Raw genomic sequence first — 27,151 nt, forward strand, 5'->3', positions numbered from 1 at the left:
CAACTGGTTCGGGAAACTTGTGATGCCATTTGGAATAACTTGCAACCACTTGTGCTACCAACCCCGACATCAGAAATGTGGCTAGCGATTTCCCAACAGTTTGAGGATGTGGCTAATTTCCCCAATTGTATTGGTGCCGTGGACGGCAAGCACATACGGATTCAGAAACCTGCGCATAGTGGTTCCCTGTACTATAACTATAAGAAATACTTTTCTATAGTATTGATGGCTATTGCGGATGCCAGGTACCGTTTTGTTGCTGTGGATATTGGTGCTTATGGCCGGACTAACGATTCCAGAGTATTCAGAGACTCCAACATGGGCCGATGTTTGTACAGCCAAAGTTTCAACATACCCTCATCAAGACCTCTTCCGGGGACCGAAGGCCCAAGTTTGCCCTATGTTTTAGTTGGTGACGAGGCCTTCCAACTAGGACAAAATCTCCTCAAGCCCTACTCAAGCCGTAGTCTAGACTCCAGCAGGCGCATTTTTAATTATCGCTTGAGCCGGGCTAGACGTTATGTGGAGTGTGCCTTTGGGATTTTGACATTGAAATGGCGGATTTTACTAACCTGCATGCAACTGCAACCAGAAAATGTGGACCGTGTTGTGAAGGCGTGCATCTGTCTGCATAATTTTGTGGCGAGACATGAAACCCAGGTGGTAGACCCTGATGATTGTGAGTCGAACCTCATGAGCATTGAATCTACTGCTGTTCGGTCAACAGCACAAATAATGAGGATTCGTGATCAGTTTGCACACTACTTCACACATGAAGGCCATGTTCCATGGCAAGACAGATACGTGTGAAAATATTGTAAAGTCTTCCTGATGTTGTGTAAAAAGTTACCTTATGGCGTGTAAAAAGTTTTTTAACCAGATGTCGTGTTAAAAATTACCTTATGTCGTGTATAAAGTTGTGTTGTGTTAAAAGTTAAAGTCATCCAAGATTATTAAATTTGAAACAGTTTACAACATGTTTATGGGTTTTTCCAACAAACTTTTGGTACACAGGTTTAACATATGATATCCCATAGGGAAGAAAAAAAAGGAAAATAGAAATTCACAACAAAAAACATAACAAAAAAAAAAAAAATAGAAAACTTGCAACGTGGTTATTGCACCTGGCTGGGGACACTGAACTGTACTAAAGACTTTGGTACTGCACGGGCATATTGTCTGCCCAACTATATGATGGACTGCTACTATGTCTATGAGGTTCCACGCTCGTTTCACCCCGGCCTCTATATTGAGGGTTGTAGGCCGGCAAGTCCATTCTTCTAGTTCCCGATGGAGCGGGTTCTTGTGGTCCCACAAATTCCTCTACAAGCTCGTTCAGTCTTTGTCTAAACATAAAGTTTCTATGTGCCGGGATATTTTGGGCAACAGACACATAGGATAAGAAAAGTAGCTTCCACTCATTAGCAGAGTAGACAGACTCGCGTGCTTGCAGCTCGGTAATTTCGCGCCTCACATCTTTCAGCTCACTGCGACACATGTCCTCTACCCGTTGGAGTCCATCCACGATAACTGCATCAGCTTCATCTTTTTGGGTTGCTCGCTTGCGTCCACGCTGTGATTGCAACCGGGCACTCACACCTGCAGCAACAGTGCTTCTGTCCGCAGATCGTGGCTCGCTGATGCCAGACACATCTTCAGGTTGTGTTGGTTCCACTGGAGAAGGTTCCAGTTCCTCTGTCGGTCTCGGAGCAGCGGTACTGCATATCGTGCTGTAACCCAAAAAAAAAATTAATATAAATAAAGTAAATTAGTTACCTTTATTAAACAATTTTGTCTCGCACACAGACGTTTTTGTACTTACGAGCGCTGAGACAATGTTTTTTGAAGAAAGAGCAGTTGGTCGTAATGCACATACGGGGTCACCCGTTTACCACTGGATCCACTTGCTGCATTTTGATTGTTCTGGTAGTCACGGACAAAGCGATCGCGGATGGACTTCCAACGGGTATGGACAGCATCGGCTTTAAATTTAAAAAAAAAAAAAAAATAGTAGACAGATAGTTTGAAGATATAGGAAACATTTTTCATAGTTTGCTAGGATAGTTGAGATATAAATAGTAGATAGATAGTTAAGAAATAGTTTTTAGAAATAGTGTATAGATAGATAGTGTACAGATAGTTCATAATTGAGAGATAGACAACAAGTGGATAGGTTGATAGGATAGAAATTTTTTTTGGGTTTACATTTTCCGATGTTACGTCACCAATATTTACCAATTTTTTTCTTTGAAGTTGTAGACTTCTCCATGTATCGGGGATCAAAGTGACAGATTATTTGATCCCACAACTTCCGGTTTTTCACGATGTCATGGTGGGAGCTGTCGCTCTGGTCCCATATGGAGGGGTTGGCTTCAACAAGGTTGATCAGTGTCTCGTTGTGGATAGTCAATGGCTCTTCGTCAACGACAATCCTTTTTTTTTTGGCCGCTGACTTGGACTAGGTAAACCCCAAAAATTTAGGTTGATAGTTTCAATTTCACTGGATGGCCATATTCATATATACAGAGATAGATAGATACATAGATATAGCAATAGATAGATACATATATATAGATAGATATAGATAGATATATAGATACATAGATATAGATAGATAGATACATAGATATAGCAATAGATACATAGATATAGATAGATATAGATAGATATATAGATACATAGATATACAGTAGATAGATAGATACATAGATATAGATAGATAGATACATAGATAGATACATATTTATAGATAGATACATAGATATTGATAGATAGATAAATAGATAGATACATGGATATAGATATATACATAGATATAGATTGACAAAAATAGATGGAGCGATAGATAGTTGATATTTTACAGGTATAGTAGATAGAAATTGAATAGATAGATTGTTGATAAATATTGGATAGAATATTTCTAATTTGATATTTACCACTGGCAGTTGTGGCGACAACAGACGGCTAGGGACCTTCTTTCTTTTTTGTCCTCCGTGTTGCACCACCTATTGTGTATGTAAAATGTAAAAAAAAAACATTTTAACATTAAATTATGTTAACATTCATTGGATCAATAAATTTATGCCTGAAAAATTCAACATGTGTGCTATGTACCTTTGTTTTTTTAGCATGTTTTTTGGGGGGTGGTCTAGCAGCCTCGGGCTCAGAAGACTCCTATTCACAATAAAACAATAAACAGGATTGTTATGCCTAGCTCAATACAATGGAGTTTCACACAACATTATAGTGGTTTTTTAAAGTGCAAGCCTACCGACTGTGACGAAAAAATCGCAGACACACTGCTGCTGCTGCTGCTGCTGACATCTGTGTCCGACATCTGTGTGCAACAAAGCAACATGTTTAGTACACACACATCCGACGGACATTTTACAGACTCCCATGATGTATACTGAGATATATATATAGAAATGTACTTACATTTCAGGAGAGGTATTGCAACACTCTGTCACGTGCAGTAGTCCTATTGTGGGTGGTATATTCCTCTTAATGGCCGAAATCACATTTCCTGTCACATGACACATGTGACCACCCTCAAACGCTATTAAAACGTGTGGTCCTATTTGGAAATTTTTCATGATTTGCGTCTGACTGCGTTTGCCATAGCCTTCTATGGCAGAATGAACGCTTCCGTTAGTAGTGCGTTAGCTTGACCGGACCCGAGAACGCTGCAAGCCGCGTTGAAGGTCCGTCAGAAAAAAAACGTTATGTGACAAACGCATACCAATTTAGGGATGCGTCACGATGCGTTTTACAATGCAAGTCTATGGGCGCGTTAGTAAGTGCGTTACATTGCGTTTTTACTACTTAAAAACGAGTCCGTTAGACGGACACACCTAGCGCAATGTGAACCCAGCCTTACCCAATGAGCAGGGACCAGGCCAACCACCCACTTGTGATGTTCACCTCTTTAAAATTGTTTACGTCAGATTTCTGGGGCAAATATTTGCTTATCCAATTGAACAATGCTAATGACATTTATGTTCAAACTGATGCCAGAGCTCCTAGCTCTTATTTCCCTGTATAGGGACTAAAGGGTGAAACCTGAGATTCCTCTTGGAGCTGGTAAATGGAGTGACTAGAACCAAATGACCTCAGACAGACTTCACAATCCAATGATCAGGCATCTTCCTTAAGTGTATACTTTTATAAGAACACAAAGGAATCATACTCCTACGCTGTGGAAGAAATGTCCCGTTCTAAGGTACAGCGGGGGAAATAAGTATTTAATCCCTTGCTGATTTTGTAAATTTGTCCACTGACATAGACATGAACAGTCTATAATTTTAAGAGTAGGTTAATTTTAACATTGAGAGTTAGAATATCAAAAATAAAATCCAGAAAATCACATTGTATAAATTATATAAATTTATTTGCATTTTGCAGTGAGAAATAAGTATTTGATCCCCTACCAGCCATTAAGAGTTCTGGCTCCTACAGACCAGTTAGACACTCCTAATCAACTGCATTAAAGACAGCTGTCTTACATAGTCACCTTTATAAAAGACTCCTGTCCACAGACTCAATTAGTCAGACTCTAACCTCTACAACATGGGCAAGACCAAAGAGCTTTATAAAGATGTCAGGGACAAGATCATAGACCTGCACAAAGCTTGAATGGGCTACAAAACTATAAGACGCTGGGTGAGAAGGAGACAATTGTTGGTGCAATAGTAAGAAAATGGAAGAAATACAAAATGACTGCCAATCGACATCGATCTGGGGCACCATGCAAAATTTCACCTCGCGGGGTATCCTTGATCATGAGGGAGGTGAGATATCAGCCTAAAACTACACGGGGGAACTAGTTAATGATCTCAAGGCAGCTGGGACCACAGTCACCAAGGAAACCATTGGTAACATAAAATGATTCAGAACACACTGGCGCTACACCTGCAAGGGGGCGAGTGCTGCTGGTATTTCAGACAGACTCTGTGCCTGTTCCGTCAAAAAGGTTAAAATTAGTCAATAATTAGAAACACCATGCTACAAGTCCCTGGACAGAATTGCCTCCTACCTCAATTAACCATTACCATACGTAGCCACAAACTAATAATTAATCCACATTCATCAGTACATGTGCCATATAAATTAATTAATTATTAGTTTGTGGCTATGTATGGTAATTGTTAATTGAGGTAGGAGGCAATTCTGTCTAGGGACTTGTACCGCGGTGTTTCTGATTATTGACCATTGGTAACATATTACGCCGTAAAGGTTTAAAATCCTGCAGTGCCCCCAAGGTTCCCCTGCTCAAGAAGGCATATGTGCAGGCTCATCTGAAGTTTGGCAATGAGCACCTGGATGATTCTGTGAGTGATTGGGAGAAGGTGCTGTGGTCAGATGAGACAAAAATTGAGGTCTTTAGCATTAATCAACTTGTCGTGTCTGGAGGAAGAGAAATGTTGCCTATGACCCAAAGAACACCGTCCCCCCTGTCAAGCATGGAGTTAGAAACATTATGATTTGGGGGTGTTTCACTGCTAAGGGCACAGGACTACTTTACCGCATCAATGGGAGAATGGATGGAGCCATGTACCATAAAATCCTGAGTGACAACCTCCTTCCCTCCGCCAGGACATTAAAAATGAGTCATGGCTAGGTCTTCCAGCAAGACAATGACCCAAAACATACAGCCAAGGCAACAAAGGAGTGGCTCAAAAAGAAGCACATTAAGGTCATGTAGTGGCCTAGCCAGTCTCCAGACCCTAATTCCATAAAAAACTTATGGAGGGAATTGAAACTCCAAGTTGCCAAGCAACAGCCTCAAAATCTTAATGATTTAGAGATGATCTGCAAAGAGGAGTGGATCAAAATTTCTCCTGACATGTGTGGAAACTTCATCATCAACTACAAAAAACGTCTGACTGCTGTGCTTGCCAACAAGGATTTTGCCACCAAGTATTACGTCTTGTTTGCCAGAGGAATAAAATACTTATTTCTCACTGCAAAATACAAATACATTTATATAATTTATGCAATGTGATTTTTGGGATTTTTTTATATTCTATCTCTCAATGTTAAAATAAACTTGCCCTTAAAATTATAGACTGTTCATGTATTTGTCATTGGGCAAACTTACAAAATCAGCAAGGGATCAAATACTTATTTCCCCCACTGTATATTCTGTACCATTTATGTCAATCTAGGGAGCAGTTTGAGCCAATCCAGAAGAAAAGAGCTATAGAGCTAATGTTCTCCAAGAAATGACTGGAAAAATTTCTGGTTCAATATTTCAGAGTCCTTAGTACATGAAAAAAATGTAAATATTCTGGAAGACAGAATTATGGTGCTTCTTTTTATATTTTCTTCATATTTTCTTCAGTAATACACAAATTGAGAGTAATTGAACATCCGTAAACCTTGACAGGATTCCAATACCAATAAATTGGACTTTTTGGCTCAGTAATTTCCCACATTTTGTTTTAGTGATTGTAAATGTTATCTTGATATGTACACTGTCAAACCAGTTTTACAAAATATGTGTTAATATTTTTCTTACCCTACAAATCACTTAGTTAAAGAGGTGTGATTCTTACAGAGGTTACTATCATTACACTTTCAAGTGAAAACATTTGCTTTAAATAAAACATCTGGGAAGGAGGTAGAGATGACATTTTATGCTCAAGGCCAAGTGCACAGACAATGTAGAGTAAAACATGGAGCACCCGTGAGACCCTATTACAGATCTCGAAGCCCTCTACATGCTGCTATGTGAGGCTGGCATGAGGCACCTTATTCTTTTGCCAAAACCTATACAGTACATCTGGTAGAGAATATACATTATATGGACAAAAGCATTGGGATACACTTCTTAATCGATGAATTTAGGTTTTTCATTCAGTCCCATTGCCGTATACTGTATGTATCCAGCGTCTCACCATGCTGCCTGCCTCTAGTGGAATAATGTCTCCTGAAGAGCTCACTGATACCAGCGTGGTCCTGTAATAGCTTGTCATCATTGTAACAAATCTGTTCATTGAGTTTCCAAACCTCCACTGTCATTAACATCACCACAAAATCTATGCACCCAGAGCTTCTTGGCATGAGTGTCTATGGCCGAGTAGCTGCATGCCATCCTTGCATTACAAAACACAATGCCACATGTCAAAAGGAGTAATGTAAAGCCATGGCAACAGGGTAGAAGAGTAGAAACATGATCTGTTAATTGATGGATAACACTTATCTATCTAGCATCTGATGGATGAGTTTGGGTATGGTGCTTTCCAGGAGAACATTACCTGCTTGACTGCATTGTACAAATTCTAAAATTGGGTGGAGAAGGGATAATGTTGTGGGCTTGTTTTTAGGAGTTGACCTGGGCCCCCTAGCTCCAGAGTAGGGAAACTTTATGAGATCAGTTTGGTTAAGGTCTTTCTCTGTCCCAGCTTAGCTGTGCACAGAGCAAGGCCCATAAAGGCTTGATCAGTTGAGTTTTGAATGAAGAACATGACCAGCGCCCCAACCTCAACCCCATCCAACACATCAATGTTTGACCTCACAAATGTTTCTTTGGATGAATAGGCTAAAATTCCCAAAAGAGTGAAAACTGTTATAACTATAGTAGCTGCTTATATATGTAGAATCGGATGTCATTAAAAATGCTGAAGCTGTAATATGTCTACTTTTGTCCATATAGTGTGTGTATATATGTGTACACTATACATATTGGCATGTGTATGCCATCATACAAGAAAAAAGGAACAGTTTAGGCCCATAGGGATGTGCATACAGGAATGTACAGTAACACAGTTCTCCATCCTCCTCCTTCTTTCTTCCCTTGGCATCAAAGACCTTGTAGAAGAAAAAATCCAGCTTCCAAAAATATCAAAATTTATTGAGAATAAAATCCAAGATCCAAAAACATGGTTCACAGGAGAAGAAATTGCAGCATGCTACATGTTTCGAACAATAAGTTCTTTTTCAAAGCATTACTTATTTCAAACTTATTGTTCGAAACATGTAGCATGCTGCCATTTCTTCTCCTGTGAACCATGTTTTTGGATCTTGGATTTTATTCTCAATAAATTTTGATTTTTTTGGAAGCTGGATTTTTTCTTCTATTTGTTCTATTACCTTACGTGAAGACTGCACGTTATCCGGGCTTCCCCACAACAAATGCCTAGTAGGTGAGCTGGTTTTGTCACATTTTTTTTTTCTTTTATCAAAGACCTTGCCCTGTCCTGGATTGCCTCATACCTTTCCAACCGCACATTCAGCGTCTCCCACTCACACACTACCTTCTCATCCCACCCTCTCTCTGTTGGAGTCCCTAAAGGCACTGTCCTGGGGCCCCTACTTTTTTCCATCTATACCCTTGGCCTAGGACAACTGATAAAGTCCCATGGCTACCAGTACCACCTGTATACGGACAACACTCAGATCTACCTTTCTGGCCCAGATGTCACCTCTCTGCTGTCCAGAATCCCAGAGTGTCTATCAGCCATATCCTCCTTCTTCACCTCTCACTTCTTAAAACTCAATGTAGACAAAACTGAACTCATCATCTTTCCTCCATCTCGCGTATCCCCCCTACCTGACCTATCTATTATGGTAAATGGCATCACACTCTCTCCCACACCTGAAATCCACTGCCTCGGAGTAACTCTTGACTCTGCCCTGTCCTTCAAACTGCACGTCCAAACTCTTGCCACCTCCTGTTGCCTCCAACTCAAAAATATTTCCAGAATCCATCCCTTCCTCAGCCCTCAATCTGCTAAAACTCTTGTGCATGCCCTCATCATCTCCCATCTTGATTACTGCAACACCCTCCTCTGTGGCCTCCCCGCTAACTCTTGCACCACTCCAGTCTGTCCTCAACTCTGCTGCCCGGCTAATCCACCTCTCTCCTCGCTACTTCCCTGTTGCTCCCCTCTGCAAATCCCTCCACTGGCTCCCAATTCCCTAACGAATCCAGTTCAAACTACTAACACTGACCTACAAAGTCATCCACAACCTGTCACCTCCCTATATCTCTGAACTAATCTCCCAATATCTTCCCTCACATAATCTTCGATCCTTCCAAGACCTCCTTCTCTCCTCCACACTTATTCGTTCCTCACACAACCGCCTCCAAGATTTTTGCTGAAAATCCCCCATCCTCTGGAATTCCACACCAACACGTCCGATTATCCTCCACCCTCGGATCCTTCAGATGGAGCCTGAAAACCCATCTCTTCAGGAAAACTTACAGCCTGCAATAACCATTCTGCTGCCTCACCACCACCAGAGCTGCTGCACCCCTGACCTTCTGTCTCTTCCCCGTTATCCCGTAGAATGTAAGTCCGCAAGGACAGGGTCGTATCCCCTCTGCACCAGTCTGTCATTATAAATTTATTTACTGTAAATGATATCTATAACTTTGAATGTAACCCCTTCTCATGTACAGCACCATGGAATTAATGGTGCTATATAAATAAATAAATAATAATAATGTATAATTTGATAATGTGATTACTAAAGGTTTACTAAAACTTTGATAAGATTACCCAGGTAACTGTACAGGATTCTAACAGAAAACATTTATTATTATTAGTATTATTGCTACAGGATTATCACTAATAATATGGCTAAAGTTGCTAAAAAAATAGGATACCTAGCAACATTTTTTGTTATTGGATCTCACTGAGAGTCTAATGACAGTATATTACACAATCAGTGATTTTTCCACTTGTAATATGGACTGCTGTAGTCTAAAATGTAGTGCAAAAAGTCTTTTCTAGCATTTTGGAGCAAAATATTTGGGAAAAATAGAAAAATAAAAACACAAGGGAAAAAAAAAAATTCCAAATAGAAAAATATTTTCTTACTAACCATACAGAAAGCATCATCTTTGGTGCATGTCCCCTTAATCCCTTCACCCTTCAGCCTGTTTTCACCTTCCTGACCAGGCAAATTTTTTCAATTTTGACCAGTATCACTTTATGAGGTCATAACTCTGGAATGCTTCAACATATCCTAATGATTCTGTGTCTGTTTTTTATGTGACATATTGGACTTCATATTAGTGGTAAATTTTGGTTGATATAGTTTGTGTCTATTTATGAAACTATTGAACATTTCACAGCAAATTTAGCAATTTTCAAATTTTGAATTTTTATTGCCTTAAACCATGTAGTTATACCTTAAAAAATAGTTAATAAATAACACTTACCACATGTCTACTCCACATAAGCATCATTTTTTAACATAACCCTTCTAACCTCCTAACAAAAAAGTTAAAACCTTATCAGCAATTTCTCATTTTTCCATCAAAATTTATAAAACCAATTTTTCAGGGATCACATCCATTTTGAAGTGACTTTGAGGTCATGGTGTGACCAAAATACTCAAAAGTTACATCTTTTTAAAACTAAACCCTTCAAAGAGCTCAAACCCACATTCAAAAAGTGTATTGACCCTTTAGGGGCTTCATCAGAATTAAATGTTCTTTTTTCCCACTAAAATATTGATTTAGCCCCAAATTTGCATTTTCAAAAGAGTAACAGGAGAAATTAGACTGCACAATTTATTGTGCAGTTTACTCCTGAGTGCACAGATACCTTATATATGGGGGAAAATGACTTTTTGAGCATACGGCAGGGCTCAGAAGAGATGCAGCACCCTTCAATTTTTGGAGCGCAAAATTGGCTGGAATAGATAGTGGATGCCATGTTGCATTTGCAGAGCTACTGATGTGCCTAAATAGTGGAAGACCCCACAGGTGACCCTATTTCGGCACCTAAACCCCTAAAGGAACTTATCTAGAGGTGAGGTCACCTTGAACCTGCAGGTTTTTTATAGAACCATGAAAATTAAAAAAATCACATTATTCCCACAAAAATGTTGCTTTAGCCCCAAATTATTCATTTTCACAATGGTAACAGAAAAAAAAGACCATACAGTTTGTTGTGCAATTTCTCCTGAGAAGACCAATACCCCATATATGGAGGAAAACTACTGTTTAGTCGCACTGCAGAGCTCAGAAGGGAAGATGCATTATTTGACTTTTGGCGCTCAAAATTAACTTGAATCTATAGCGGACGCTATGTCGCATTTTCAGAGCCCCTGATGTGGAAATCCCATACATATGATCCCATTTTGAAAACTGCACTCCTCAAGGAACTTATCTAGAGGTGTGGTGAGCACCCTGAACCCACAGTTGACTCACAGAATTTTATAATGTTGAGCCATGAAAATGAGAAAAATTTATTTTTCTCATACAAATGTTGCTTCAGCCTCAAATTTTTCATTTTCACAAGGGTAACAAAACAAATGGACAGTACAATTTTTTGTGCAATTTCTCCTGATGACAATGATGCCCCATATATTTTGTAACACTGCATTTTGGGCACAAAGCAGGGTTGGAAGGGAAAGAGCACCAATTGAATTCTGGTGCTCAATTTTGGCTGGAGTAGATTGCGGATACCATGTCAAATTTGAAGAGCCCCCTGAAAGTGAAAACAGCAGAAACCCCCGAAAGTGACCCAAGATTTTTAATTAAACCTCTTGAGGAATTTATCTAGTGGTGTAGAACTTTATTCTTTGGGTTGGGCGATTACAGCATTACCAGATTTATATAGATTTTTTAGGTTTGCCTGCTATCACACACTAAAAAATGCTTTATGCTGTATTTCAAAAACAAGTTTTTGAATTGCCATATTTTGAGAGCTATAATTTTTCTATATTTCTGTCAACAGAGTCATGTGAAGGCTTGTTTTTTTTTGCGGGACAAGTTGACATTTTTATTGGTACCATTTTTGGGAACATTACATTTTTTTATTCCAATTTTTGAGAGGCATAATGAACAAAATCCAGCAATTCAGGAATTGTTTTTTTTCTCCATTTTTTAGTGCCGCTGAGAGTGTGGTAAAAGTGATAAGTCAGCTTTATTCTTCAGGTCAGTATGATTACCACGTCTATATAATTTTTTTATGTTTTGCCTCTTTTACACAAATGAATTGTTTTTATTTTGCTCTATTCTGAGAACTATACTTTTTTATTTCTCTGCTGATAGAGCTGTGTGGCGGCTTTTTTTGCAGGACAAAATGGCAATTTCAGCAATATAATTTTTATTTGCAAATAAACAGAAATGAGTGGCGCTACAAAGCCCAGGGTAGTATGTCTGCCGCGGGTACAACAACCACCACAAAAGATTGTAAAAATGATATACAGTATTGAATAGATGACTGCATAAAGAGTTATTATGCGTGCATCGGTACCCGCGCTGGTATAACTAACTCTAAACAAAATCTCCTAATAGTAACAGCAAAATCAGCGAACAGCTATAAATCTTAAAGTTCAATATCCAACAGTGTCAGCCCCCATACACGCGCTATCAAACTGGATACGCAGTTCTTACCCCTGTCTGGGATCCACGAGGGGAATGATGATAATCCTGAATAGAGATCCGCTGCATGGAAGAGTCCACCAGATGCCGCTTCGCTGCCCGACTGGTACCGAACTGTTAACACCCTGCTGAACGGTGCCACGATGTCTCAGCAACGAATGCGATCCCCCTCTGTGTGGGTAATGAAAACGGCGCCTGCTCAGGACCTGTGTGCCGTAGTGAGCCATGTGACCGCGCACGTGACGGGGGGTAAAGTACGGATGGCGATAAGGACCAAAAGAACAAACAACGCGTTTCGGAGACGTCAGTCTCCTTCCTCAGGTATGGTCCCTACCTCCACATATCAGTCCTTATATAGACGCCAACCGTTATAATGATTATTGAAACCCAAAAAGTTCGATCCCGCAGTTCAATCCCTTGGGGATAATGGTGTCCAAGATAAAAATCCATTTTGTTTCTGATCTTGACATGGATTTAATAAAGTCTCCTCCTCTCCAATGTGGATATATTCTTTCAATTCCCGCAATCTTCATACTTCGTATACTACCCTCATGCTGTTCAACAAAGTGTTTCGAGAGTGGGTGACCCAAGAATTTATTGTTAATATTCCGCATATGTTCATTAATTCGAACCCGTAAAGATCTTTTAGTACGTCCAACATATATTTTATTACAGGGGCATATGATGGTATAAATAACCCCTGTAGATGAGCATGTTATGAATTCCTCAATCCTCAATTCAGTCTTACCAATCTTCAATTGCTTATGTGTTTGAGTCTTTTTGCACATATTGCATTTTTTACAAGGGAAAAAACCTCTCAGAGTGTTCTGTAAGAGAGTGGTTTGAATAGAGCCGGACCTATTTTGTACCGTGGGGGCAATGTATGTACCTAGATTCCGGCTTTTTCTGTAAATAAAACGAGGTACTTCCGTATTACTATCCCCCAAGATCTTATCTTTTTTCAGTACTTGCCAGTGTCTTTTCACTATTTTCCGCAAGATATTTGAGTTTGCATTAAATTGAGTGATTATTGGGATACATTCCAAATTATTATTTTTTAGTTTAGGAGTAGGATTTATCAACTCCTGGCGTGATTTTAAAGATGCCGCGTTTTTGGATTCCTCCACCATGTCTCGGTTGTACCCCTTTTCCAAAAATTTGGTGGTTAAAACTTCTGCCTCATTCTCAAAATCTTGCGGTTTAGAACAATTTCTGTTTAATCGCATGAATTGGCTTTTCGGAATGTTCAACAGCCATTGTGGGAGATGGCAGCTATTTAAAGGAATAAAACTATTAATATCTGTTGGTTTATTAAAGGTACGGGTTTGGATAGTACCCTCCTCTATAAAAATCGTTAAATCTAAAAAATTGATTTGATGTGTGCTGGTATTATTTGTAAAATTTAAAAAGAATTCGTTTTTATTTAAATTAATTAAAAACTGGTTGAGGGCTGCTTGGCCCCCCGACCAGATAAAAATCACATCATCAATAAAACGTTGCCAGAGGACCAGGTTCGCGCGCAGCACGTCCCCCCGATACATGAAGGTTTCTTCCCATCTACCGACGTACAGGTTAGCGTAACTGGGCGCGAACCTGGTCCCCATAGCTGTACCCCACTGCTGGGAGTAGTAGTTCTCTTGGTACATAAAATAATTGTGAGTTAAAATAAAATACATACATTCACCTAAAAAATCAATTTGTTCACTGGGGATTGCTGAATATTTATTTAAAAAATATTTTGCAGCATCACAACCTTTGTTGTGATCGATCACTGTATAAAGAGAGGCAATATCCAGGGTGCCAAGAATGTAGTGATCTTCCCATTTAATTGCTTCCAAACATTTTAAAATATGGGCGCTGTCCTTAAAGTATGCTGGCAAATGTGGTACCACTTTCTGGAGATGACAATCCACTAGTTTGGACAAATTGGCTGTTAAGCATTGAATACCTGATACTATGGGCCTCCCAGGTGGGCTATTTTTATCTTTATGTATCTTAGGTAGATGGTAGAATACCGCCAACCTGGGATGCCCATTATTAATGAATTCAAACTCGCACTGATTTATGTATCCCTCATCTAGCCCTCTAGTGGTTAGTACTTTCAATTCTTTAATGTAATCTTTCGTAGGATCTTTTTTTAGTTTTTTATATGTCCGTGAATCGCTCAGCAGACGCATTGCTTCCTTATGGTAGGTATCGTGATCTAAAACCACAAACCCCCCCCCCTTGTCTGCTGGACGAATGACCAGGTCGTTATTTCTTTGTAAGAGTATTAAATCATCCCTTTCTTTCCGTGTTAAATTATGTTTAAATTTCTGGCATCGTTTTTCACTAACTTTACGTAGATCTTCTATTACGTTAGTTTGGAAGGTCTCCATCTGTTCCGAGTATTCATTAGATGGGTGAAAGTAGGATTTATTCTTCAAATTTGTATACACATACGTTTTATTGGATATATGATCCTGATCCCCAATCATTGGATTTTTTATAAAATGTCGCCGAATGGCCAATTTCCTCATAAAGAGTTTTATGCCAATATACTCCTCAAATTTGTTGAATTTACTGGCCGGAGCATTTGACTTTTTGATCAAATTTTATTCCTCTTTTTGTTTGGCAGTATTATGAAAAAACAAAGTTTTTTGGCTTATTTTTTATTTATTTTTTGCGGAGGGGTTAACTAATGTGACAGTTTTATAGATTTATAGATTTTTTTTACATAAATATGTGTATTTATTGGTACAATATTTTTTTTTTTTGTTGTGATTTTTTAAACAATTTTGTTAGTTTTAACTTTTTTTTTTAGTCTCTCTATGGGTATAAAATTCTGTGACACACCCATGGTGTCAATATGATCACTGCACTCCTAGATGAATTCATTGAGAGATATAGTTCGTAAAATGGGGTTTCTGCTGTTTCGGCACCTCATGGGCTCTCCCAGTGGGTCATGGCACCTGCAAACCATAACAGTAAAATCTGGCGCTCCTTCCCTTCTGAGCTCTGTCATGCGCCCAAACAGTGGTTTACCCCCACACATCGGGTATCAGCGTACTCAGGACAAATTGCACAATAACTTTTGGGGTCCAATTTCTCCAGTTACCGTTGGGAAAATAAAAAATTGGGGGAGAAAATATAATTTTTGTGAAAAAATATGATTTTTTTTTTAACGGTTCTACGTTATAAACTTCTGTGAAGCACTTGAAGGTTCAAAGAGCTTACCAAACATCTAGATAAGTTCCTTGGGGGGCAGAGTTTCCAAAATGGTGTCACTTGTGGGGGGTTTCCACTGTTTAGGCACATCAAGGGCTCTCCAAACGCGACACGGCGTCCAATCTCAATTCCAGCCAATTTTGCATTGAAAAGTCAAACGGCGCTCCTTCCCTTCCGAGCTCTGCCATGCGCCCAAACAGTACTTTACCTGCACATATTGGGTATCAGCACACTCAGGACAAATTGCACAACAACTTTTGGGGTCCAAATTTTCCTGTTACCCTTGGTAAAAGAGATACATTTTGGTCTGAAGTAAATTTTTTGTGAAAAAAAGTTAAATGTTCATTTTTTTAAACATTCCTAAGATTCCTGTGAAGCACCTGAAGGGTTAATATTAATAAACATCTTGAATGTGGTTTTGAGCACCTTGAGGGGTGCAGTTTTTAGAATGGTGCCACTTTTGTGTATTTTATTTCATATAGACCCCTCAAAGTGACTTCAAATGTGAGGTGGTCCCTAAAAAAAAACAGGTTTTATAAAATTTGTTGAAAAAATGAAAAATCGCTGGTGAACTTTTAACCCTTATAACTTCCTAGCAAAAAAAAATTTTGGTTCCAAAATTATGCTGATGTAATTTAGACATGTGGGAAATGTTACTTTTTAAGTATTTTGTGTGACATATCTCTGTGATTTAAGGGCGTGAAAATTCAAAGTTGGAAAATTGTGAAATTTTTAAAATTTTCACCAAATTTCTGATTTTTTTCACTAATAATCGCAAGTCATATCAAATAACTTTTACAACTATCATGAAGTACAATATGTCAGGAAAAAACAGGGGTTAAAGATTCTGTCTGTCACAATTGAAGTGCACCTACGATAAAAATTACAGACCTCTCCATTCATTGTAGGTGAGAAAACTTGCAAAATCGGCAGTGTATCAAGTTCTTCTCCACTGTATAGCAGCATGTGCTCCGGCTCATTTCTTTGGTTTTGATCTCTATTTAATAGCCTTAAAAGCCTAAAATAGCCTAAAACAATTAAAAATATATATGCTTTCATCCAGCACGGCTGTAAAAAATCAGGCCAATAAAGCCAAATACCCCTCTTGTATAAAAGGGCTAATTGACCCTATTAATAGCCTCATATATCACTATTACTGTTCTACTGCTCAGTGCACCCATGCTTCAGAACCAGACTAACAGAACCCACCTAGTTGTAGGTCAGTAAAACATCTAGTTAGCACATTATGATGCCATTTACATACACTGTTAATCACATCAATGCATTGTGCTGATAACACATCCTGAAACCATGTTGCATTGTTGAGTATTTTTTAATGTAAGTACTACATTGATAATATCCCTAATGTATATTCTTCAGCCTTATCTTCAAATTAGACTTCTCCTGACTACATAGCAGCAACATCGATTTAAATAAGTTACGGGACTTAAATATATGCAAAAATCAATGGCAATAATTTACTGTTATTGGTTGCTTTATCAGTCAATCAGCGAAGTGTTTCTCTTTAATTAATATTGCTAGAATTGTCAATAATGTCGGGATTGTTTGATCAAGTGTTGTCCTTTTCACAGTATTTTGTGATAAAAATCAAAGCTCTATTGATTTTGGCGCTGATGGTGTAATTCATTGCTCGTGCCATGTCTATAAGGCTTTTCTCTGACCCTTAATGTAGTTCTGCAGCTACAGTTAAATATTTTAGAACTTCTCTCCCAGACAAGGTTAACATTGATCAACCTTGTAACCTCATAAAGCAAACATGAGTGATCAACCAGACTGAGGGGGAGCACACAAAGTCATAAAAAATTTAATTGAGGATAAAAAATGTTAGCAAATTTAGGAAATATTTTGAACATTTAGAAAAAAAAACTAAAGTTTTTGAGCTGTTTTGTAATTTCTTAAAGGAGTGTTATGAAAATAAGCAAGTTTGCATTTGACTTGCTTTTTCTATCTTCTGTTATTTTCCTGCTGTGTGAGCTTTTATTTCACATAGTGTACAATACATCATGTTTCCAAAAACCATGGCCACCAGAGCCTGACCAAATATACACAGTAGTTACATTCCATGAGAAGAGTTAACTCATAATATCCCAGTCAGCTCACTCCAGCTCACTTCTATCCTCCTCCCTTTCAGCTTCTCAGCTGTTGTAGTCCTGCAAATTCACTAGCCCTTTAGCTTCTGCAACTGCTGGCTTCCAGAGTAGTTCTAATCACTGCTCTCACTGCCTGAAGCTGAGTGCTTGTTCAAATGCCCTGTTATCTGTATATGCAAATATAGAGATAACAGTATAGACATAAGGCCCCCATGCACAATAGACTAATGTCAGCTGAACCCGCCAATATCAATGAGCTCGGCTGACAGTCTAAGGCCATGTGCACACGTTCAGGATTTTTAGCGTTTTTTTCGCGTTTTTTCACTATAAAAACGTGATAAAAACGCGAAAAAAACGCTAACATATGCCTCCTATTATTTACAGTGTATTCCGCATTTTTTGTGCAAATGTTGCGATTTTTTCCGCGAAAAAATCGCATCGCGGAAAAAAAAGCAACATGTTCATTAAAAATGCGGAATTGCGAGGATTCCGCACACCTAGGAGTCCATTGATCTGCTTACTTCCCGCACGGGGCTGTGCACACCATGCGGGAAGTAAGCAGATTATGTGCGGTTGGTACCCAGGGTGGAGGAGAGGAGACTCTCCTCCACGCACTGGGCACCATATAATTGGTAAAAAAAAAAGAATTAAAATAAAAAATAGTGATATACTCACCCTCGATGTCTTCCCGCCTCACCGCTGCATGCTGCCGCTTCGGTTCCTATAGCTGCTTTGCGGTGAAGGACCTGCCGATGACATCACTGTCTTGTGATTGGTCGTGAGCGGTCATGTGACCGCTCACGTGACCGCTCACATGACCGCGACGTCATGGAAGGTCCTGCGCGCACACACCAGCTATAGGAAGAGGAACGGACGCCGCTGATGAGATGTCTGGGTGAGTATAACCATTTTTTTTATTTTTTTAATTATTTTTAAACATTCTATCTTTTACTATAGATGCTGCATAAGCTGCATCTATAGTAAAAAGTTGGTCACACTTGTCAAACAGTATGTTTGACAAGTGTGACCAACCTGTCAGTCAGTTTTCCAAGTGATGCTACAGATCGCTTGGAAAACTTTAGCATTCTTCAAGCTAATTACGCTTGCAGAATGCTAAAAAAAACGCGAAAAAAACGGAAAAAAAACGCAAAAAAAAAAATGCGGATTTCTTGCAGAAAATTTCCGGTTTTTTTCAGGAAATTTCTGCAAGAAATCCGGACGTGTGCACATACCCTAATGTTTAGGTGGTGCACTGGCAGAATGATAGTCCGGGGAGATGTCAACTGCACATGTCCGATTTTGGATTGGCAATCGCATTGTTCACAGATAATCTGCAGGTTGATGTGTGAGTCAGTGGCTTTCTTGTACAGAACACAGCAGTGCTTGGTGAAATGGCTGAGAGAGCTGCTGAAATGGGTGTTGGCTGATTGATTGGCCTAAGCATTTTTAGGTCGGCAGCCATCCAATGTGTATGGCCAGCTTAAGAACAAACACTGACAGACCATTAACATCTGTCATTGAAGGGGGAGCAACCACCCTAAAATAAACTGGAAGTACTGGAAGTAAGGAGACTGCTGAGCTGAGAACTGCTCATGATGCAACTGGAGAATACCTATTTAAAGAGCACCTGTCACCATGTTTTTGTAACGTAAAGCACAAACATGGCTGCAAAGGGTTGATTGTGACTTCTAGGATCGCTATTTCCAACAGGTGGCGCTATAGAGTTCAAGTCCTCTTTCTCTTTGAAGAGGCAATTTGCATATTAAATTTCCCAGAGAAGCCTCCTTACCTTGACATTCTAGAGCTGGTATGCCATGCTCCACAAGGAGAAATGTTAACCCTAAGACTCCAGTCCAGAGCATCTCACCTAGCAAAATCAGTTCTCATATGTTGCACTGACGAGGGCCAATAGTCAAAAACACCGTGTCTGCAAATTGAGATTCTGATTTGGGTGTTATCCTAAGTCATATGACAAGACTCCTTAAAAGGTTGATTGTGACTTGTAGCACCACTACTTCCAACAGGTGGAGTTCAAGTCCTCTTTCTCTCAGAAGAGGTAATTTTCTAATTTGCATATTAGATTTTCCAGAGGAGCAGTGCATGGTCAAAAAGCCTCCTTACTTTGACATGCCAGAGCTGGTATGCCACTCTCCGCAAGGAGAAACGTTATCCATCTTAATATGATACCTTTACCTAAGGGATGTCAAGTGAAACCACGAATAGGCAACAAAAGAGAAATATTCTACAAGACAGGAGAAGGAAAAAAGAGAAGGGTACAGAGGTACTAACATTGTGAAGGCAGCTCAATAACCACAGCCTTTTGTGCAGAAAGTGGGAATGGACATGATACGGCTGGTGGTCATCCTTGTGAAGAATCGCCCGCCCAGAAACCTCGGAGCCCAGAAGAATAATTGATATAGAGCTGCCATATGAGCTTAGTTATCATGAAGTAAGTAGTAGCACATCATGAATGTGGGATCCACTTTTTGGCCCCACATTTTAAAAAGTACAGTACATTCAGACGTTCGAGTCAGTTCTAAGACGGGCAACTAGATAATAACAAAGGGATAGACGGTCTCCCACATGATGAGAGGTTGAAAAAGTTGGGCTTGTTTAGCTTAGAAAAAAGATGCCTCAAAGGAAATCTCATTTATGTGTATAACTCCTGTACAGTGGGGGAAATAAGTATTTGATCCCTTGCTGATTTTGTAAGTTTGCATACTGGCAAAGACATGAAAAGTCTATGATTTTAAGGGTAGGCTAATTTTAACATTGAGAGATAGAATATCAAAAATAAAATCCAGAAAATCACATTGTATAAATTATATAACTTTATTTGCATTTTGAAGTGAGAAATAAGTATTTGATCCCTCTGGCAAACAAGACTTAGTACTTGGTGGTAAAACCCTTGTTGGCAAGTACAGCAGTCAGACTTTTTTTGTAGTTGATGATGAGGTTTGCGCACATGTCAGGAGGAATTTTAGTCCACTCTTCTTTGCAGATTATCTCTAAATCATTAAGATTTTGAGGCTGTTGCTTGCCAACTCGGAGCTTCAACTCCCTCCATATGTTTTCTATGGGGTTAAGATCTGGAGACTGGCTAGGCCACTCCATGACCTTAATGTGCTGCTATTTTAGCCACTCCTTTGTTGCCTTCATTGTCTTGCTGGAAAACCCAGTCACGACACATTTTTAATGTCCTGGTACATGGCTACATTCATTCTCTCATTGATGCAGTGAAGTAGTCCTGTGCCCTTAGCAGAGAAACACCCCCAAAACATAATGTTTCCACCTCCATGCTTGACAGTGGGGAAGGTGTTCTTTGGGTCATAGGCAGCATTTCCCTTCCTTCAAACACGGCAAGTTGAGTTAATTCCAAAGACCGCAATTTTTGTCTCATCTGACCACAGCCATGCGCTTTCTTGAGCAGGGGGACCGCGCGGGCACTGCAAGATTTTAAACTTTTGCGGCGTAATATATTACCAATGGTTTTCTTGGTGACTGTGGTCCCAGCTGCCTTGAGATTACTAACAAGTTCCCCCCATGTAGTTTTAGGCTGATCTCTCACCTTCCTCATGATCAAGGATACCCCACGAGGTGAGAATTTGCATGGTGCCCCAGATCAATGTCGACTGACAGTCATTTTGTATTTCTTCCATTTTCTTACTATTGCACCAGCATCTTACTGTTTTGTAGCCTATTCCAGCTTTGTGCAGGTCTGTGATCTTGTCCCTGACATCCTTATAAAGCTCTCTGGTCTTACCCATGTTGTAGAGGTTACAGTCTGACTGATTAATTGCGTCTGTGGACAGGAGTCTTTTATATAGGTGACTATGTAAGACAGCTGTCTTTAATGCAGGTATCGAGATGATTAGGAGCGTCTAACTGGTTTATAGGAGCCAGAACTCTTAATGGTTGTTAGGGGGTCAAATACTTATTTCTCACTGCAAAATACAAATAAATGTGATATTATGGATTTTATTTTTGATATTCTGTCTCAATGTTAAAATTAACCTACCTTTAAAATTATAGATAGTGATGAGCGAGTATACTCGTTGCTCCGGTTTTCCCGAACACGCTCGGGTGGTCTCCAAGTATTTGTGAGTGCTTGGAGATTTAGTTTTTGTAGCAGCAGCTGCATGATTTGCAGCTACTAGACAGCTTGATTACATGTGTGGATTCCCTAGCAACCAGGCAACCCCCACATCTACTCAGGCTGGCTAGCAACTGTAAATCATGCAGCTGCGTCAACAAAAACTAAATCTCCGAGCAGTCACAAATACTCGGAGACCACCCGAGCAATGAGTATACTCGCTCATCACTAATTATAGACTGTTCACGTCTTTGTCAGTGGGCAAACTTACAAAATCAGTAAAGGATCAAATATTTATTTCCACCACCTTTGAAAAGTAAGATTATCTCATTGAACACAAGAACAATCTCCAAAATTCTGACAGGACTGGGTTTTACAGAACATTTATTTAACCCATAACATGAGACTAAGGTTAATAATTAGCGATGAGCGAGTGTATTCTTTGCTCGGGTTTTCCCGAGCATGCTCGGGTGGTCTCTGAGTATTTGTAAGTGCTCGGAGATTTAGTTTTCTTTGCCTCAGCTGCATGATATACAGCTGATAGACAGATTGAATTCATGTGGGGATTCCCTAGCAACCAGGCAACCCCACATGTACTCAGGCTGGCTAGCAGACGTAAATCATGCAGCTGCGTCAACAAAAACTAAATCTCCGAGCAGTTACAAACACTGGGAGATCACCTGAGCAACGAGCATACTCGCTCATCACTATTAATAATAGAACTATCATTACAAAATCTTCAGTTTTACTCAAATTAGTTGATGCAAAAATGAATGGACTTGACATTAACAACTACTACAACTACTACATCTACATGGTTTTTAAGGACAGCACCAAGTCTTCAGAATTCCCAATAGGTGTTTGTTCAATTGCGCTCAGATCAGGAGACACTTTGCTATCAAATCACTTTCAACCTTTTCTGCTTCAGAAATGGATAATTGTCATTGTGGCAAAGTAAGAGCACAGAGTCATGGTAGCATCTTCTCTTTCAATATAGGGTAGTGCATCTGTGCATTCATGATACTATAAATTATTATTATTATTTATTATTATAGCGCCATTTATTCCATGGCGCTTTACATGTGATGAGGGGTATACATAATAATAACAAGTACAATAATCTTGAACAATACAAGTCACAACTGGTATAGGAGGAGGGAGGACCCTGCCCTCGAGGGCTCACAATTTACAAGGGATGGGTGAGAATACAGTAGTTATAAATGTCCTGTAGCCTTGCATAAGAACCCTGACACCACCATGTTTCACTGTAAGCATACGCATTTAGAAAAAAATATTGTATTGTCATTATTAGCTGATATGATATTGTTGTTATACTTGAGTTGAGTTGGATATTATAGTCCCAAATGATTGCACTATAAAATTTGTGAATGTAATTTTAAATTTAACAGCCATAATTAATCTTGAAAACAGAGAGAAACTCTGAAAACAGATTTTACTCAAAAGCAGAATTAAAGCACAAGATAATTACCCCAGACTTTAATTATTCTGACCTTATTAAAGTGGCAGATGTTTAGGAAAATAAACAAAATTATACTCTCCCCCTCTAAAAAGAAACTTGCACTGCAAACTCCTTAACTGTTTGGTAATAGTTTTTGCATATAATGTGAGATATTTGAAAGTTCACCTCCATCAGAGTGCCCCGAGCAGGCCTTGTACATCGGGTAGTATTTCAAAAGAAAAAGGTGCTGCAGTATACGTTAAAAAAAGTTTTCAGCTTTTATTTGGATACTTATTAAAAATCCATGACAGACAGACAAAGCATGACCACTGTCGTGTTTAGAAAACCACAATATGTTTTTTGTTGCAGTCTTAGTTTATGCTTATGTTAAATCGGGAAGTATTTGCGTAATTTTGCCAGTTATTTATTACAAGTTTACTGCTTATTTAGGGTGCATGGCCACTTACCATCTCTGGTCCCATGAGACATTGGATGTGGAGAGATACTACTAGATGCAGAACAGTATAGTTAATAAAGCAGCAGATTCGTGCCTAGAAAGTACCACGCACAATACTTTGTTTGGTCTCTTATATGTTACCTCCACAGTTCCTCCCATATGACGTTGTTTATTTGAATTCTAGGAGGAGACAATCTTGAACTAACTTATGAAATATTCTCTTAAAACCAATTGCTTTAGGTTTTTACAATATTAGAAAACACAACCTGCATAAAATATAAGCAAGATAATAATATGAACTATAAAATATTTCAAGACCTAAATTTTATTACAACCTCTAGAAAGAATTATGATTTAAAGGCTAATTATTTTATGGATAGAAGAAAAAAGCTTGACTGTTTTGTGAATGCAAAAAGTGTGACTCCCTATGTGTCTCCTTGGTAACAGACAACAAACAAACCCTGTGTAGTCAGATCCTGCATGAACATGCTTATTATTTTTATCTATCCCCAATTTTTTACTAACCTATCAAATGTAAATTAGTTTTAAGTAGGAGGACTTAGGAAGAAAGTATGGATACAGGCTGCATTCTTCACTTCACATGCTTTTGTAGAGTACAAAAAAAATCTGCGAAAGTATCTACAGTATTTAAAGGATTGTCTATCCTTGTGATACCAATGATCTATTGTTAGGATAGTTCATCAATATCATATCGGTGGGGGTCAATTGAATAAAAGCTGAACTGCAGTTTTTAGAAATGGTCTACACAATGAAGGGAGTCATGCTGTTATGACTCTGCTCACTGTTAATATCTGGATGGTCCACAGCTGATCAATGGGGGTAGCGGGTGATGAACCCCAATCAATCTGATATCAATGACCTATCCCAACGGTAGGTCATCAAAATCACAAAGAAAGATGTATAGCTCATGTCCACTTATACATCAGAATATAGCCACTTGAGTTTTTCTTTGCATGCCTTCCGGTTGTTTCCCCAGATTCGCAGTATGTCTCCTTTTTTAATACTCAGTCTCCAATTATAAAGAATATTATGAAATGTGTAATGTTAACAAGACTTTTAAAATTGTAGTAGCTGAATGTCCTCATTATAATTGAGCCGCAGTCTGAGTGCTGTATGAATTGTTGAATGGGTTGAATAAGGACAGGCATTTCTAATTCCAAAGACTAATCTAACCTCTAGATTGAAACAGATAGAGTAAAACACTTTGTGCTCTCACTTATTAACTACATTTTTTATTATTAGCCACCGGTTGTTCGGTGGATCTTGACCCATCATTAGCTGGAACTGATTCTGTCTAGTTCATTTAAAGAAAATAGAAGCCAGAATAAAAAATCTTTGTATGGAGGGAGCATTGCTAATAAATTCTGATAGTAAATCTCATTTTTATTTCATTTTGTTTATTTACTGTTCTAAACACTGAAGCTGTTTGTGTAGCACAAAGCGATAACACGAGAACATTATTTTCTTGGTGACCTTATTACCTATCAATGTACGGAACATTGAAAGATAAAATGTAGCTATTACAGTATGATATCATTGGAGCTGATTTAAAGTTTTGATTTTAGACATCTTCATGGAGTCTCGCCATTTAAAGTTTAAAGACATTGTCCTACAACCCAATTGAGTAGAGCCCATAGGGGCAGGTAGGACCTGATCAGAAATTTCTGGTCTCCCTCCATTACTAGGAAGTGAGAGATCAAGACTCGTTAACTAAAAAATTATTGTCTAGGAGAACCAAGAGTGCCCCTCGTGAAGGATCCTGCTGGATTTTTTGGGACACTCATAAGTCCACTTTTTCGCAGGCATGGCCATTTCTTACAGGCAATTTTCTCTTTCCAGAAAACTGGTTTGCACTCTCTCTGTGTGTGCCTGGTTGCCACAGTCTAGCTCTACATGTGAGAACCTTTCTGGGAGTACAGCTTTACAAGACTTTTTTCGGTGCCTTGGAGACTTATCAACTCTTTCTGAGGTCTCTTTTTCATATCTGATAGGTCTTGATAGAGGAATATCAGCCTTAGTGTTAATAGAGCTGATGTGTAGAATTTCTCCCAATTTGTTGTATAGTCTTTCCAATATATATATTTAAAGACATGCACATCTTGACGCACATATAACTCACACAATCTGGCAATTTAGATTTTTTTTTTAACAGGGAAGCATTTGTTATGAATGGGATTATTGAGAAAAACTAAAAGAATATTTTCTGTATGAGTGAGAACCAACAGCAGGAAGATCAATTATCTCCTTTTGAGTAACAGGTTTTTATTTAATTTTTTGGGCTGTAGAAATGAATAGTTCAAAAAAGTTACCTCTAAAAACACTATTTATTTGAACATCTAGTGGTAATCTGCAGGTAAATTGCATTTACATCATGTGTGGCAGGTTTGCAAGAGCTGTTGACACAGGGAGAAAATTAAGTTATTTTCTCCCTGCAACTACTCGCTTGCAGTCATTAGGGTGGTGCAGGGAGCAGTTAGTCGCCCCTCGCTAGACAATGAGCGCACGGTTATTATTCCACCTACATGATTGACAGCCTGCTCTGCAGCATATGTGTACTGAGCAGGAAGTCAGTCACAGTTTAGGGGACTAACAGTGCACTCGTTGTCTAGCGAGTGGTGTCTGCATTGCCCCAATGACTGGAAGCTAGTATCTGCAGGGAAAAAATAACTTCATTTTCTCCGTGTCAGCAGCTCAAGCAAACCTGTCAGACGTGACGTAAAGTAATTTACCTGCAGATTACCATTATATGTTCAGATAAATAGTGTTTTTAGAGGTGACTGGTTCCCTTTAACTTTTTTGAACTATTGGCTATAATATGCAGGGAGAATATAACTTTATTCTCTCCCTGTAGCCGCTGCTCCAGAATGCCTGCCAGACATGATTTAAAGCTTTTTACCTGTAGATACCCCTATATCTGTAGCTAAATAACGTTTTTGGAAGTGACAAGTTCTCTTTAAGTATGCAGTCAAAGACAGTCCTAATAATATATCGATGGCACGGGAAGAGGCATCAAAAGGCAAACTAGTAAATAGAAATAGATTATTCATCTGATACCCAGTGGTGTAATTTTTTTGCTCTTTTGCTTGCCCATGTAAGTGTAGCGCCCCCACTGTCGCAGGGCCGAGGGGTACCCGGTACCGGGCCTGTGAGTCTCTGCTCTGGGGTTGTCACGGTGGCTAGGCCCGGTCCGTGACCCTGCTGAGGGGCGCCCAATGAAAGGTGTGAATGGTGGTGGTGGTGCAGTGCAGTAAATAACGAGGACACCAGGTTGCAGTCTCTTTACCTCTTCACTGAAGGTCTCTGGGTCCTCAGTCCGGAATACGGTTCACCAGGCTGCGCAAGTCCGGCTGGTCCAATGGCACCTCCAGAGTTCTCTTTGCAGGTGGAAATCTGTGCCTTCCTGCTAGCGCTATGTGTTGTGGTCCTCCCCTGCTGTGCTTACGGGATAGTCCCCACA

Source organism: Ranitomeya variabilis, chromosome 2 (assembly GCF_051348905.1).
Source record: "Ranitomeya variabilis isolate aRanVar5 chromosome 2, aRanVar5.hap1, whole genome shotgun sequence".
Classification (NCBI taxonomy): domain Eukaryota; kingdom Metazoa; phylum Chordata; class Amphibia; order Anura; family Dendrobatidae; genus Ranitomeya; species Ranitomeya variabilis.